Below are 5,333 nucleotides of genomic sequence, written 5' to 3' on the forward strand. Positions count from 1 at the left end.
GAGAGGAAGAGCGAAGTGGCTCTAAGCGGGGCATTGTGGATTATATAGTCATTTATTTCTAATTAACAAGCATATAGATAGTTTATGCGTAACATGCCAGTCCTGGGAAACGATAGAGCCAATCCTTCGGGCGGGTAAAGACTGTACCAATGAAATGAGGTTTTCTATAGAAATTCAGTGGCCTTAAAGCAACAATTTTTCATTGCAACATCTATCAAGAATACAAGGGAAATGAGGCCCAATAAAATCAGCTCTTCTGCAATTCTTTAAGAATACCAGGAAGGGTGTGAGAGTAAGTCATGGGCAAGATACAAAGTACAGTGCCTGGCAGTCATAGACTCGGGAAGCGAGTCTGCTACGTCACAAAACCCAAGAAGTGTCCATGCAACAATGTGGATCCCTAGCTAGCTGCCACGCCTGCCCTGCTTCTCTGTTCCTGAGCTCCGGTACTTGGAATCCCAGCCCCAACCCTGATACCAGGTATTGACCCTTGGCCTGATTCCTGATTCTATCTCCGGCTCTGACACTTGGCTTGATTCTTGACTCTGATACTGACTCTGACCCAGGCTTTAGTTCTGGGATTTCAAGCTTCTGCCACTAGTCCTGCCTACCTTTGCCTAGCATCCTGACACATAGTCATGTGTCATACATCATAAACATGTATAGATATTTCCCACATTCTTCACAGGTGGTGAATCTTGAATTGCTAATGCTTAATTGCTCCAGCACTCTAATACCTCTGATTGCAAGGTGATACATAAATGCAAAACAGTAGCCATTTGGAATTTGGTGCCCACATCTAGTCATAGGGCAGCTCAAGCTTGAGTTGATGAACTCATTTCTCAGGGTTTCAGACAACATGGGTGAGGTAATACCTTTTATTGGACCAACTTCTGTTGGGGAGAGACAAGTTTTCAAGCTACATGGTGCTTTTCAGGGTTTGGCAAACAGGACTCTGGTTCTACTGAGTCTTTCATCATTCTGCAGAAATGGAATTTTCTCAGTAAAGAGACCTGCAGCTACGGAAGGGATGAGCAGGTGCATTTTTATCTGTTTGGAAAATGGGCCTCCCCTTCGATTTGCAAACTCTAAATGTGCCCTCATATTTGTGTTCGGTCTGCATGCTCTTTAATACAGTCCCACTTCAGCCTTTCTCCCACTTAGTTAATTTTGCATCTCCAAAGCTCTGTAGCTAACAACGCACAGTGTGACATGTACAATGTGACTTGCATAATTGCATCCTTTTTTAAGTCTAATCATCCTATGTGGAAATGTTTGAGATCGTGATTAAACACGAGCTTTCATTTTTGGGAGATGCCCGTCCAAGGCAATGGCCTGTAATAATGTAGTTGCACCCCTGCCTTTATTAGTGGTCAATATATGCTGCCATCTAGTGGGCATTTCTGAAAATAGCTGCCCATATCTCAGCCTTTCAATATTCTGCCACCATTTTACAGTATAACTTTCCCATCCTTGTATTGGCCACTGGAATCTATTGGTCACTAATCAGAATTTCTGACACCCCCCACCCCGTTTCGTCTCCTCTGTTGCTGTCTAGTGAGCTGTAGCTCAGGAAAGCTTATGCTCAAATAAATTGGTTAGTCTCTAAGGTGCCACACGTCCTCCTTTTCTTTTTGCTCCGCTTTAGTAGATTCTTGTTCCTGTAGCTGTCTCTTTCCCATTCCTGGCTCTTATCTCACCTGGTGGCCATTATTTAGTATAACAGCCCATTTCTCACTCCTTAACATCTGCTACTTATACACAGTTCATCACATAGCATAGAGGTCCTCTTCTCTTATACACCATTATTGGGCTTCACCTCCTTTTCTACTTCCCTCTGTTGGTCATTTGGCACCATAACATCTCCTTTCTTGCCCTTCCAACTTTGCTGCCCAATGGATAGCAGCCAACGCTGCATCTTTCCCATTCCTCTGCCCTCTAGTGGCCCTAGACAGCATAATCACATCTTTCCTCATTTCTTACCTATGGCCATGTGTGCACTGTTCCGAATTTATAGCCACTGCGAACAAAATTGTACCACAGCACGATTGCAACATAAGTGGCTACAACAACACCTACAACAGCAGTGGTGGCTCTCAGAGATTTAGCAGGGGTTTCCCATCAGTCCAGTGCATTTCTGTTGCTGTGGAGTCTGTTTCCAATGGAAATGCAGAGATCGAACCTACCATGACAGAAGCCCAGTGGCTCTCCAGGCTCAGAGGGAATCTAAGGGAGTTCAGCGCCTGACTCCCATTCCCAAGAGATTCGGGTGCCTAACTCCCATTAGGTCCCTTGGAAAATCTTTCCCGCAGTGCTGAAGCCTTACCGTTCTCACCGGTGCCCAGCTCCCCTGCCTCCTAGAGCTGACATGCTCCCAGTCACTGAGCCAGCACTGACGCGTCTGGCATCACTGGGTTCTGCCTATGGCCTCTTCCTCTGGCCATAGGTTGCCTCCTGCCCCAAGCAGAGGGCACTGCATGGAGCAGAGTTGTCTAAGGCACCTGGGTCTGACTAGATACCATGCCCTGAAAACTACCCCCTCAGGACATGCCCTTGTCACAGTCAGTTTTGGGGACACTCATTGGAACAGGTCCCCTCTCTTTGAATGGCTCTCTACTGTTGGCAGCAGTAGAGTAGCTGGTGCCCTGCAGGGCCACAGGCTGGGTCTCTCGTCAGTCACCATCTGACAGACCTGACCCCAGGAACAGCCTCTGTTCTACGTGTGTCCTGACAAACTCCCAGCTGGGTCTGGACAGTCCCAGTGCACCTGGCTTGTGAGTTTACCTCTTTGTTTGACCAACCTTCCCGCCTCCCAGGGCCCGATGAGCCTGTGGCTGCTGCTTTGCTGGAGCTGGTCCCAGCCAGGCGTAGCCCCGATAAGAGCTGTAAAGCTGTTGCTGGGGGAGTGTCCAGAGGTCACTGCTGGGGCCTGGCTGTATGTGTCCAGCCTGTGTGAGAGCAAAGAAGGTGGTTGGTTTGCAGAGGGCTATGAAAGCAGTACGCACAATTTTTGGGTGGCAGGTTTTCCAGGCTTCTGTCCCCATCTATGCTGTACCAAGAGTTAATATTTTTATTGTCCAAACATTTATTTTGGTAAAAAATGGGTTTTTTACAGATATAAAAATTTGGTTAAAATTGTGTCTCCACTACACCTGGTGCCCAGTTAAAAACTCCATGATGGGAACATGGTTACGGCCTTTTCCCTCCCTGGTCCTTCCACTTAGGTGGACCACATTGAGTGTTGAGATTTTCAACGGAGATTTTCATCTTAATTTTATTGGGGGCTGATTGCTTAAATTACCCAGGCAGCTTGGAAAATCTCAGGCTAAGTTATTATCTAGGACTCTCTGCATATCTTTGTGAAAATCACATATTTACTGACTGCTTTGCTCCAGGCTTCCTTGACTTCTCTGTTTCTCAGGCTGTAGATGTGGGGATTTACCAGGGGAGTCAGGACTGTGGAGCAAAGAGAGAGCACTTTGTTCAGCTCTCTCAGTGTGTTGTGTTTCAGTAGCACATGCGCAATGATTATGGTTCCATAGAAAATGGTCACCACAGTGAAGTGAGAGGAGCAGGTGGAAAAGGCCTTCTGCCTCCTGGTGGTGGAAGGGATTCTCAGGATGGTGGCAATGACACACACATAGGACGTCAGGGTTAGTAGGAACGGACGCAGGGTGAATACACAGGCTAGTATGAAATCCAGCAATATGATCAGGTAAGTGTCCCCACAGGAGAGTTTTATCAATGGGGTGGATTCACAATAGAAATGATCAATTTTATTTGGGACACAGAATATTAACTGTGATATAAATTAGACAAAGATGGTAATAGCCAAAAAACCATTGAACCATGATCCAGCAACCAAATGGAGGCAAACGCTGTGTCATAAATATAAGGGGAAGGGTAAACCGCTTTAAAATCCCTCCTGGCCAGAGGAAAAATCCCCTCACCTGTAAAGGGTTAAGAAGCTAAAGGTAACCTCGCTGGCACCTGACCAAAATGACCAATGAGGAGACAAGATACTTTCAAAAAGCTGGGAGGAGGGAGAAAAACAAAGGGTCTGTGTCTGTCTGTATGCTGCTTTTGTCGGGGACAGAACAGGAATGGAGTCTTAGAACTTTTAGTAAGTAATCTAGCTAGGTATGTGTTAGATTATGATTTCTTTAAATGGCTGAGAAAAGAACTGTGCTGAATAGAATGACTATTCCTGTCTCTGTGTCTTTTTTGTAACTTAAGGTTTTGCCTAGAGGGATTCTCTGTGTTTTGAATCTAATTACCCTGTAAGGTATCTACCATCCTGATTTTACAGAGGTGATTCCTTTACTTCTATTAAAAGTCTTCTTGTAAGAAAACTGAATGCTTTCTCATTGTTCTAAGATCCAAGGGTTTGGGTCTGTGGTCACCTATGTAAATTGGTGAGTATTTTTACCAAACCTTCCCCAGGAAGTGGGGTGCAAGGGTTGGGAGGATTCTGGGGGGAAAGATGTGTCCAAACTACGTTTTCCAGTAAACCCAGATAAAGTTTGGTGGTGGCAGTAGAAATCCAGGGGCAAAGGATAAAATTAATTTGTACCTTGGGGAAGTTTTAACCTAAGCTGGTGAAAGTAAGCTTAGGAGGTTTTCATGCAGGTCCCCACATCTGTACCTAGAGTTCAGAGTGGGGGAGGAACCTTGACACACTGCTATTCATCAGAACTGAATAGTGCAGTGGTCTACATATAGCTAAATACCGATCATAAGACATCGCTGCTAGGATTCCGTACATGCCAGCGAACCAGAGACATACAGTTGTGTAAGGCAGCCACTGACTGAGATGGTTTTGTCCCCAGTCAGGAGGCTGACCAGCATCCTGGGCAGGATGCTGGAGGTGTAGCAGGTCTCCAAGCAGGAGAAGCTCCCCAGGAAGAAGTACATGGGGGTGTGAAGGTGCTGATCGGCCGCAACAAGCACCATGATGAGGATGTTTCCAGCCATGGTCACGATGTAGAATACTAGGAACAGCAGGAAGAGAAGAATGTGCAGGTCAGAGAGATCCCCAAATCCCAGACGCACGCATTCATGTCAAGCTCGCGTCGTTCATACCAGGCCTCAGTGACCTATAACATATAACATGGATATATGAATCACAATGTGTGTGTGTGTGTGTGTGTATATATATACATATATATATATATATGTATATCCCAACAACGCCTGCATAAATGTAGCCAAATGCCTCGTCATCTAATTAGTGATGTGCATGAATGGATGAACGAGATTCCCACTGTCCCTACGTACAATCTAGCTAAACCACAGCCAAGGGAATGGACCTGGCAGAATCAGCAGGATAAGTG

General features: G+C 45.8%; 1 pseudogene; it reads right to left on the bottom strand.

The window, feature by feature from the left end:
- Positions 1 to 3,320: 3,320 nt before the first annotated feature.
- LOC114022079 lies at positions 3,321 to 5,055 on the bottom strand (annotated as a pseudogene).
- Between the last annotated feature and the right edge of the window lie 278 nt (positions 5,056 to 5,333).

The sequence above is a fragment of the Chelonia mydas genome, chromosome 13 (genome assembly GCF_015237465.2).
Source record: "Chelonia mydas isolate rCheMyd1 chromosome 13, rCheMyd1.pri.v2, whole genome shotgun sequence".
Lineage (NCBI taxonomy): Eukaryota > Metazoa > Chordata > Testudines > Cheloniidae > Chelonia > Chelonia mydas.